Source organism: Boleophthalmus pectinirostris, unplaced genomic scaffold (genome assembly GCF_026225935.1).
Source record: "Boleophthalmus pectinirostris isolate CB_2022bp ecotype Guang Dong unplaced genomic scaffold, ASM2622593v1 HiC_scaffold_1747, whole genome shotgun sequence".
Classification (NCBI taxonomy): Eukaryota; Metazoa; Chordata; class Actinopteri; order Gobiiformes; family Gobiidae; genus Boleophthalmus; species Boleophthalmus pectinirostris.
Window position 1 is genome coordinate 1 of NW_026571121.1, and position 12,000 is coordinate 12,000.

At 44.0% G+C, this 12,000-nt stretch overlaps 1 pseudogene; it reads left to right on the forward strand.

Moving 5' to 3' along the window:
* Window positions 1-5,384: 5,384 nt before the first annotated feature.
* Window positions 5,385-11,463, forward strand: LOC129408859 (NLR family CARD domain-containing protein 3-like; annotated as a pseudogene).
* The last annotated feature ends 537 nt before the right edge of the window (window positions 11,464-12,000 follow it).

Genomic DNA, 12,000 nt, shown 5'->3' on the forward strand with positions numbered 1-12,000 from the left:
GGTGATGTCTCTCTCTCTCTCTCTCTTTCTCTCTCTGTACAGGTGGTCTCTCTCTCTCTTTCTCTCTCTGTACAGGTGGTCTCTCTCTCTCTCTCTCTTTCTCTCTCTGTACAGGTGATGTCTCTCTCTCTCTCTCTCTTCTCTCTCTGTACAGGTGATGTCTCTCTCTCTCTCTTTCTCTCTCTGTACAGGTGATGTCTCTCTCTCTGTACAGGTGTGGTGATGTGGGACAGCAGGTCTAAGACTGCTCTGTGGATCACTCACACTACTCCTCAGTTCCCATTCAAGAGGGACAAGAACAAGTTTTATCCTGACAGCGGGAAAAAACACGGTCAGAGCTTCATGTGTGTGTCTCTGCCTTTCTCTGAGCTCAAGACTGTTGGTAAGGAGCACAACTGGTTGTTAGTTTAGAGGTGTCCAAAAGAGGCCTGAGCTCTGTCTTGCTTTTTTCAGGGGAACATCTGCAGAGAATTAGTGCGTATCCGTACGACTACGACTTTCAGTAAACGTTTTCCCAAAGGAGCTGGATGAGCTGAGAAAAGCTGCCAATTGGGAAAGGAAAATGTCTGATCTGGGGATATTAAAAGTCCTGAAAACTACAAAAAATGCCATACTGAAAATTATGGCTAAACCGGAAGGGGAGACAGCCAAAGGTAAGAGGCCTGTAGTCGACTAAATACATTCTTGCTCGACAAAAGACATGTTCTGCTAATCGATTAAGTTGACTAAAAAGAGGCTGTGGCAAAAGTATGGAGAGTATGGCCGCATACGCCTGACTCCCTTCAGGTGAGAGCGCGGTGGAGATGCCAGGTAAACGAGTAGTTCACATCTGTAAGTGCGCGCACGAGGAGAAGCAGCTCTGCAGCCGTCTCTTTATGAACTTTTATTAGCATTCCCTTTCTCGTTGCTCCCCGTTTTGCCCACTCGCATTTCTGGGTCCCTGTGTAAGCCACTCTATCCTCCATGATCAGGTAAAATTCCAATCCTTTAGCCCTTATTCATGAAAATATCAAAATTCTTAAATCACTGATCCTTTTAGTGCCGCTTTACTCTCACAACACACTGAGCTTCACAGTGCATTGTGGTGCGCATGTCTACTGCTCCTTTCCATTCAGAAAAATCTCCAAATTGTCACACAATCCAGTTTTTTGTAGTTTCTCTGCTTGGCCATATCAATGTGCCTTGAGCCAAGTGTGCGTCACTGCAGATGAAGGTGTGCAGTGACGCACACCTTCATCTGCAGTGACGGGAAACACCCCATAACCTCTTCATTCATAAAACTTCCAAATTCTTATGCATCTGTCCCTTGTAGCCGCGCTGCTCAGCTGCACTCACAGTACCAGGCCCTTTACCCACAGTGATGCACCTTCAACAATCAGATAACATCAACACATTCTAAACATCATTTCAACTCCAAGCATTCATTCTCTAACAATGAATGTGGTTGTACAGTTGGCATCGTGCCAAAGATGACAGAAGTCGTTCTGCGTCAGTCATCCCAAACTCCAGAAAATGAGCTGCGTAAAATGGATTCCCAGCCGTCAGCCCTGGGATTGTGCGCTCACCTTATTCCACCAGCAGGATGTGTTTCTTAGTTGGGCTTAGTTCCAGTGCACTACAGGATTTATAGTAACTCCCCATTCATGTTTAGGTGTCATCAGCGGCACAGGGCACGTCGCCTCTGCTGCTTTTCTTGTACTGACTTCACCTCTGCTATTGCTTTGCTTATACCGTTTTTGCCTGTTGTCTCATGTCTGGCACCATCTCCCGCACGGAGAACAGGCGCCCAACTCTGGCGCAGCTGGTTGTGCGCTAGGAAATATGAGTAACTGTTCTATTATGAACTGAATGAGTCCAGGACTTTTAATGTTGTAGCTATCGTTATTGAAATAAAAAATGTGTTTCCTTTGAAAATGTAAAACAAAGACCCTATAAACTATGGAACGTGGCTCTCTTTTGATACTTTTTTTAAAAATTTTTTTTATTTTGCACATATAACATGACAATAAAAAGAAACATACTTAAAAAAGATAAAAAGTAGGTGCTGGAAGAGACAAAAAACCCAATAGGGCGAAATATTAAAGCCTCCACCTCATGAATACATTAAAACTTTTACATTATCATTGTGCATAAAAATGTATATATATATATATATATAAATTATATTTAAACACCATGCATAACACTGACAAAAAAATTCTTTTGATTGAAAAAGCAAACATGGATTAAAACTGTGAACATGAATGTTTGATGAATTGTAAAGAATTTGATACATAAAAATACAAATTTGATAAATATTAATCTCATAAATATTAAGAATGCTAAGTTTCAGTAAATAAATGAGCAGACGATGTTAGTGGCACAGAATGAGTTGCAATTCGAACAAAAGGTTTTTGCACCAATAATATTTTGTTCAAGAGTAGAGAAAGTGCAGCCCAGACTCTATTACAATATGACAGGTAGGGATAAATGAAACTATAATATAATGTAAGTATAGAATTTGAGTCCAGAAACTTACAAACTTTTCTTATAATACCAAGAGATTTGTTCATTTTCCTAGTCACCCAGTCAACTGCTCTTTCCAAGATCGATTATCATCGATAATGACGCCCAAAAAATTTGGTGGATGAGACACGAGTTATTTCAATTAAATCAATTTTGATTTTAGGGTTAGTTAGAAATGATTTTTTACCACAAAAAATCATATAATTAGTTTTTTTGATATTAAGAGATAATTAATTTAAAGTTAATTTTGAACCATTTGTTATAAGCAGATAAAGCAACATTAGTTTGGTTTGATTTCCCCAAACTACATTTGAAGTGACGTTGTTGCAACTGCATTTCTGTTAATATTCCAAATTGTCAACCCCTTGACTGCCACATGTGTGATCTGCCCACACGTGCTGTGATGAAAGTGTAGGGGAGGTGCCACGGTAACAAGTGCATAAATGTCGTTCATCTTAAACATGCACAAGAAGTGACTATACAACCTCTTGTGCCAGTGGAGGAGCACAAGATGCTGTGTGTAAAAGCTCCACCACCTGCTTCACTGATGTGATCTTGACGTGTTCAGAGCTGTGATGAGTGCAGTGAATGTGCCAGGTTACTGGTACTTGAGTAGTAACTAAGGATGGGCATTCGATGAAANTCAGGATCCACCAGAAACATCTCTGTCTGACTGGTCCCAGCTGTGAGTCTCAGGAGTGAAGGTCTAAAGGGGAACCAATGAACTTCAGTAGAGAGCTGTGAGTGAGCGCTGTGTATTATGGTGCATGATATTATAGTATATGGTGAATTATATTTGGTACACAGTTATTACTGTTTCAGAAATTCTGTTCAATTGAACGTTCACTAAGTTTGCTGATGTAAAGACTCAGACACTGTAATTAAAAAGATAAAGTTTAGGGTAAAGTTATATGTAAAAAACAACAACAACAACAACAACAACATTGTTGTGATTGATCATTTAAATTTAAAGTCCAAATGTATTTTCCTGTTAATTAAATCCACCAGACTCCAGCACAGACCAGAGTCTTCTGAAGCGTCCCCCACTGTGAGTCCCTCAGGAGTGACCCGCTCTATGGGAGAGACACATCATTTTGCCACAGAGCCAGAGTTTCCTCAAGTGTTGAATAAAAAGTGTTGAAATGAACCTAGTGTTTCATGTGTCTCTGTCACAGAGGGGAGCAGCCGTTCCAGAGGTCTCCAGTGGTCAGCACCATCAGACACAGCTGGACTCCATATTTAAGGTCTGTCATTCACTAAAGTTTGGAAATGTTCAGATGAATGAAGCTTGTTTCACACAGATCTGACACTGACTGCATTTGTGTTGTTTATAATGTGTCTGTTCAGCTTCTGAGGAGACATCTCACTTTTCCACAAGGAGCTGAAGAAAGCTCCACAAGGTTCTGAGTACAGATGTCCAGAAGGTTTAGATCCTGTGGAGATGAGGATGAAGAGCAGAGGACTGCAGTGAGGCTGTTCTAAAGATAACTGACTTCCTGAGGAGGATGAAGAGACGGAGCTGGCTGAGCGCTGAAGGAGCGTAGGCCATTTAACACATTTAACAAGGTGTCACAGTCATTTTATCTTCTCTGAGACTCAGGTCTGTATCTGTCGTCTTCATCGGGAGTGATTCTGGAGTTTGTCAGTGTAAACTGAAGTCTGACCTGCAGCAGAAGTTTGAGTGTGTGTTTGAGGGCATCGCTAAAGCAGGAAACTCACCCTTCTGAATGAGATCACACAGAGCTCTACATCACAGAGGGAGGGTCTTCAGAGGTCAACCAGGAACATGAGGTCAGAACATGGAAACAGCCCCAGGACACCAGGCCCAGCAGAGACAGCCTCACATGGAAGACATGTTTAAAGGCCAGCTTCACACACATGGAGATCAGAACAGTGCTGACAAAGGGAGTGGGCTGGCATCGGGAAAACGTGCTCACTCAGAATTCAGTCTGGACTGCTAAAGGTTGAAGCAACCAGGCATAAGCTGCTGTTCCCGTTCACTTTCAGAGCCCAATGTGCTGAAGGAGAGAAGATTCAGCTTGGTGACACTTGTTGGTCACTTCTTTAGTCAAAACAAGCAGCTCTGAGCTTTGAAGACCTAGTGCTCTTCATCTTTGACGGTCTGGAAGAGTGCAGACCTCTCTGGACTTCACCAAAACCGCGCCCTGACCACCCCACAGAGTCCACCTCAGTGCACTGCTGTGGTTGAACCACAGGGGGAGCCTGCTTCCCTCCGCTCGCCTCTGGATACCACGACCCGCGCGGCCAATCAATCCCTGCTGTGGTCTCCATGGACAGAGGTCAGAGGGTTCACCGACCCACAGAAGAGCAGTACTTCAGGAAGAGGTTCAGAGAGAGCCGATACAATCATCTCCCACATCAAGACGTCCAGAAGCCTCCACATCATGTGCCACCTGCGATCTTCTGCTGGATCGCTGCCGCAGTCCTGGAGCATCTGTGAAAAGCAGAGGCTGCCCAAGACCCTGACTCAGATGACATCCACTTCCTGGTGGTTCAGGCAAGCAAGAACATCAAGTATGAAGAAGGGATCTGAGACAGACCCACACTGGAGTCCAGAGACAAGAAGATGGTGGAGTCTCTGGGAAAACTGGCCTTTGAGCAGCTGCAGAAAGGAAAACCTGATCTTCTACGAGAGTGACCTGAGCGAGTGTGGGCTGGACGCTGCAGCGCGCCTCAGTGTACTCGGAGTGTTCACACAGGTTCTTTAGAGAGGAGCCAGCCTCTACCAGAACAAGGTTACTGCTTCATCCATCTGAGTGTGCAGGAGTTTCGGCTGCTCTTCATGTCATCAGACCTTCATCAACACTGGATTCAACCTGCTCTCAGAGAAACAAACATCATCATGGTTAAATGTGTTTACCAAAAAATCCATGTCTTTTTACCAGACAGCTGTGGACCAGGCCTTACAGAGTCCAAATGGACACATGGACCTGCTCCTTCGCTTCCTCTTGGGTCTTTCACTGTCGACCAATCAGAGCCTTCTACAAGGTCTGCTGACACAGACAGGAAGTGGCTCCCAGACCAATCAGAAAACAGCTGAGTACATCCAGAAGAAGCTGAGTGAGGATGTGTCTGCAGAGAGGAGCATCAACCTGCTCCACTGTCTGAATGAACTGAATGATCGTTCTCTGGTGGAGCAGATCCAACAGTACCCTGAGATCAGGACGTCTGTCTGAAGGTCAACTGTCTCCTGCTCAGTGGTCAGCTCTGGCCTTCATCTTACTGTCATCAGAAGAAGATCTGGACCAATTTGAGCTTAAGAAATACTTTCCTTCAGAGGAGGTTCTTTTGAGGCTGCTGCCAGTGATCAAGGCCTCCAACAAAACTCTGTGAGTAACTTTTGTTTAACAGGATGGTTTAATTCAACTTTTACATGAACAATAGGGCTGCAGCTATACATTATTTTAGTAATCAAGTAATCTATCGATTATTTACTTTGATTCACTGAATGAATGATATAATTAAATATAATGAATAATATTCTGAAACTCATATCAGTTTTGTATTCTTTTAATTTATGGTTCATAGTAAAAAAAAAAAAAAAAAAAAAAGTAGTTCTTCTGCTTCATATAACACATTTCTTCTTAATTGCATCAATCAGTATATCCCCAAAACAAATGTTTTTCTTGTAGAATAGAAAATTCCTAGAATATTATCGGTATTACCAATTTACTTCTTTAAAGACCTTTTTGTCGTAAGTCTTTATTTATATAGCACTTTTCACAGACATATGTCACAAAGAAACTTTACAGAGCATTATTATTATTATTATTATTATTAAAAACTAAATTCAATGTGAACTACAGTTACTGTTTCTATGAATTTAGTACAAAATTGTGTTTTATGGTAATCACTTCAGTTAAGACTTCACATGTATACGTGTTTATTCTGTTCTGTTGTACTTTGTGCTTTGTGCTCTGTGTTCTGAGGTAGAGTCATTCTGCAGCTCCAGCTCAATGTGCCGTTCACTTCAGCCTCTATGACTTTGTCTATTGTGGGGATTTATCTAAACTTTCCAGTTTTGTTCTGAGTTCTTCTCTAATGAGCTCCTGTCTCCTCCTCCAGACTGAGCAGCTGTAACCTGTCAGAGAGAAGCTGTGAAGCTCTGTCCTCAGTCCTCAGCTCCCAGTCCTCTAGTCTGAGAGTCCTGGACCTCAGTTTCAATGACTTGAAGGACTCAGGGCTGAAGATGTTGTGTGTTGGACTGAAGAGTCCTCACTGTAAACTGGAACAGCTCAGGTCAGAGAGGGTTCATATTATTCACTATTATAACATAACCTGTTGGTATTTGCATTGGAAAATAACATTTGATAAAAAAAAACAAAAACAAAAAAAAGATATGGGACTTGTTCTTTGTCTCATTTGGGTTAAATGTTTCTAATGAATGGACTGATTACAATAATCTGTGTCCTCAGACTGTCAGGTTGTCTGGTCTCAGAGGAAGGCTGTGCTTCTCTGGCCTCAGCTCTGAGGTCCAACCCCTCCCATCTGAGAGAACTGGACCTGAGCTACAACCATCCAGGAGACACAGGAGTAAAGCTCCTGTGTGCTCTACAGGAGGACCCCCACTGCACACTGGACACTCTCAGGTATGGACCACTTTACTGTGGACACAAAGACACTTTCACCAAACATGTAAACAGGATTTGACTAAGAATCAAAGTGACTTAAAGTGGCTTTTCCTGTAATCAGAAACATTAGAACTATCCACTCAGCACAAAAACTAGTTGAGCTGCTCCGTCCTTTATGCCCCATGTGCTATATGAGCCAGTTACTGATGCTGAGTGTGAATGTGGTGTATTCATCATCCTCAGCCTCAGCTCAACAGAGTCACACAGATCAATATAAAACCTTAGAGCTGTGACCTGCATTAAAGCTCCATATGACACTATTTTCTGATCTCTGTTCTAATGTCGAGTGTGTTTAAAGTGCTGCTATAGTCACATACAGTGTCACAGAATTGTGACATTTGGAACAAAGAATCCTGACATGATGAGGAACACAACAATAGAACGCCAATGATGTTCATTTTGTCTTCTTATATACTTTAACTTCTTAGGTTCTTTTTAAAGACAATGCAGTAAAGTGTATTTACCTTGTTGACATGTTTCGGCTGCTAGCTTTAAGCCATCTTCAGAACTGTCACCGGTGTGGTGGTGACGTGTCGTATATCAGCTGTTGTTTACTTCCTGTAGGCGTGGGTCAGACTTGATGGACCTGGCAGGTCGCTCAGACTGACCACGCCTCCCGTCGCCCGGTGTCTCTGGAGGAGGGTGTCCCAGGTGTGTGAAAGGAGGAAACGCTCCGTCATCACGGTTAATGCTGTCCGTGCCTCGTTTCCTGATTTCACCGTCCTTCTTGATCCAGCGTTTGAACTTGTTGTTTTCCGATCCGATGACCCGAGCCCCGTCCCAATCCATAATGTGGTTGTTCCTTTTACAGTGGTCTGATATGGCGGATTTTAGGTTTTCCTGTTCTGCTTTGTCTTTTTGTGTTCTGGTGAGTCTCCCTGACTTTCCTTTTCGCATTCCTTTTGGTGTTCCTTTTTTATGGCCCATCTGGGATATTGGCATTGTTTGAGTGGGCCATAAACAAAAGGCAGACAACAAGTTATCAATAAAACCAACAAACCCCGGAAAAAAACACAACAATCCAACACAGGGCAGCAGGACAAAAAACATAGTCACACTACCATTACATCAGAGTATAACCGAACCCATCCAGAGAGCCATGAAAAAACACAACATAACTGTAGTAGTAAAACCATACACAAAACTCCGCCAACAACTCGTACATCCCAAGGACAAAAATCCCACAGAACAAAAATGCAATGCCATATACGAAATTCAATGCAAATCATGCAATAAATCATACATAGGGGAAACAGGCCGGGCATTTCACATCCGAAAAAAGGAACACCAAAAGGAATGTGAAAAGGAAACGTCAGGGAGACTCACCAGAACACAAAAAGATAAAGCAGAACAGGGAAAACCTAAAAATCCGCCATATCAGACACTGTAAAAGAAACAACCACATTATGGATTGGGACGGGGCTCAGGTCATCGGATCGGAAAACACAAGTTCAAACGCCGGATCAAGGAGGCCATTGAAATTAGGAAATGAGGCACGGACAGCATTAACCGTGATGACGGAGCGTTCCTCCTTTCACACACCTGGGACACCCTCCTCCAGAGACACCGGGCGACGGGAGGCGTGGTCAGTCTGAGCCACCTGCCAGGTCCATCAGGCTGACCACGCCTACAGGAAGTAACAACAGCTGATATACGACACGTCACCACCAACACCGGTGACAGTTCTGAAGATGGCTTGCAGCTAGCAGCCAAAACATGTCAACAAGGTAAATACACTTTACTACATTATCTTTAAAAAGAACCTAAGAACTTAAAACAACAATAGAACATTATAGGGGTTTATGCATTTATGTTTACAATTATTACAACATTTATAGAGAAAAACTGATTGTGACACATGGGCATGGAATTACAATTTCATATTTAAACAGAAACTTCCCCAATTCACCAGCTTCAAATTAAATAATTAATATCTGTTCAGTGTTGTGATGTCCTACAGACTGACATTACATAGAATAGTATTAGAGACATGACATGACGAAATAACAATTAAAAGAGTAAACGTAGCTTCAGCAAAAAGTTTTCTAAGGGTGTTTTCACACCGACAGTATTTGGTGCGCACCAAACGGTCCATTCGAACCAAAAGCGGTTAGTTCGGTTCGTTTGTGTTGGTGTGAAAGCGTCAATCGGACTCGGACCCGAACCAAATCAAGCGGACCGAGACCGCAAAAAAGAGGTGGTCTCGGTTCGCTTGAATCCGCACCAAATGACCAACTTTGGTGCGGTTCCTCTGGTGTGAACGCAAACCCGGGTCCAAACCATAGACAGTATGGACAAACGGACTATTCGAAATGCACCATGGGAGGGACACGCGTCTCCTGCCTGTAATGACGCGCTGTACGACTCCAGCGCAGTAACAGATTGTTGTCCAGACGCAGACGCGATTCATTTTCTAATCATTTTACCAACAATGGCCATTACTGAGAACGTAATACACGAAGATCAGAGCAAATACGTGCAAACATGTGGCTCCAGAGTGAATCAAAATTGGGGGTGCGCACCCCTGTTCGGGACCTACACGCACAGAGAAGTCCCGGTGTTCCCCCGTGATCACGCAGCAACCAACATTTGTTATTTTAGGCTTTAATTAACAAATAATTTTATGGCAATAGGCAATCGGCCATTTCAATTGATACAACTTAAAAAAGTCCCTGCTTTTAGCCTAGTTTGAGAAATACAGTCGGACTAGATCCAAACCAGAGTCCCGAACCAGCGGGGGCAGCTCCGGTTCAGTCCGGGCTCAGAGGAGCTGGAGCAGGGAGCCTCGACCTGAGGAAGCACTTTCCCCGGGAAGAACCAAATGCGCCAAGGACGGACGCTCAGAACAACATATAACAAACCAAACTGGACTCACGCTTCTGTCCGGATGCTGCACCACCTCGGAACCAGCTGCGGTTCTTGAGCGCGGAGGACAGGAGCAGCGCGCCCGGACCTGTAGTCCACAGCGCATTCTCACTTTCCCACACAGAACCAGCGCGCAGACGACGGATCGTACCCGCTCAGACCCAGTCATTGCGCACTGGTCTTGCTCGCCACCGTTTGGAACCAGCACATGGAGGATGAAGCCTCCGGACCATCTGACCAACGAGCTTGTAACAGAAGACCAAGGACCAGACCCCAGCCCCGTCCTGAGGAGCTGCGCGCTACTGTGAGTGCTGCTGCTGTTACCCGAACTCTGGGCTGATGCGGTGAGTTTGTACAAAGTTCTACATGTTGCTGATTTATGTGTTCATGGTGATAATTTGAGATGAGGTTGGCCCGTGGTATTACAGGGAACATCGGTGTTGATAACTGGAGTATCGCTGTTTTACCGGGGAAACAGAGACACGTGAATCGAACCAGTTTTGGTTCGTTTGCCGGTGTGAACGCGGACACACTGGAGTGTGTTTGCTACATAATAACAATTTTATTGCCTGGTGCGGACCAAATAATCGAACTAGCGGTGTGAAAACGACCTAAGTGTGTCCTGTTCGTTCCGCCATTAGACTGTCACTACCGGGTTATTTTACTCAGGTCTTGTGTTTCAGACTGGATCCTGCTGGAGCTGAGTGGTTGACTCCAGGACTCAGAAAGTGTAAGTGTTGAATTAAGTCCATTTGAAACAGACACAGACTTATTCAAATGGGTGTGAGACACAATGCATGATGGGAAACTGAGTCCTCACATAGAATGTGTGTAGTTGTGTGAGAGCTCAGACTGTGTGCTCCACAGCTGTGTGCTGCTGCTGGAGCAAAGGAGGAGCCCTGGAGCCACTGACACAGGCACAGCTGTTGGACTCAGCACAGGACATTTTAAAGAGGAACATTCTGCAAAATCAATCTTTTTTCATCTTTCTCCCACATTAGAACCATGTTCCTCATCACAAACCTGCCTGAAGAGGTTTGACAGTCCTCCATGCATGTTTGAGTCATCTAGAGATCTCTCCTGTGCCCTTTTCAAACCCTCCTTAAGGTTAGCAGTACGAAGCTCCGCCCACATGCCTACGTCCCCCATGCTCCCACACGACAATTCTCCATAAATGTACAAAAACATGACACAAAACTGTACACAGCAACTGGACAAACCTGATGTGATGTGCAGGAGTTTCATTAGTGGGACGCACGCTGAGTGTGTGTGATAGTGCTCTGAAGGGGGAGTGACTTAGCAGAGAAGTAAATGCCCCTCTTTAAAGGAGAAAGTGTGTGTCCTGGAGCACAGAGGAGTGTAGGAATGTGTGGAGTGACGTCAGAGACTGGAGCTGCACTTTGTCACTGCAGCAACAAACTCCAGAGAAGTCCAGATTTACACTGAGAATAATCAGAACTATAGCCACAAGCAGCAATGATTGGCCCTCGCGTGCACCTACACCATGCCCGCAAACACCGCACCCCGCAAACGCCAAACCCCGCTAACGCCGTACCCCGCAAACACGCACCCTGCAATCGCTGTGACCGCAAAACGCAGCGCCTCTCACTAACCGTAATAACCCTAAGCTTAAACCTAACCCTAGTCATAATCCTAACCATAGACCCAACCCTAGCCCTAACTCTTAACCTAACCCTGCCTGACATTTTCGCATGTATTTATTAAAAACATAAATAAAATCCAAGATGGTGGACTTCAAATTTGTAAAGGGGAGTAGTTGCAATATAAATTTTTGTTACTTTTGCCAACATGCATCTGGCTACCAAATTTGGCTTTTCTACACTTTGTGTAAAGGCGTCCCATTGGCAAGGACAGATTTTGTGCTTGTTGCCATGGCAACACAATGTAAAAGGGGTGTGGGTGGCATTGAGTTTTTTAATCGAGACCATGTCATAAATGTGTATACGAAATTGTGTGT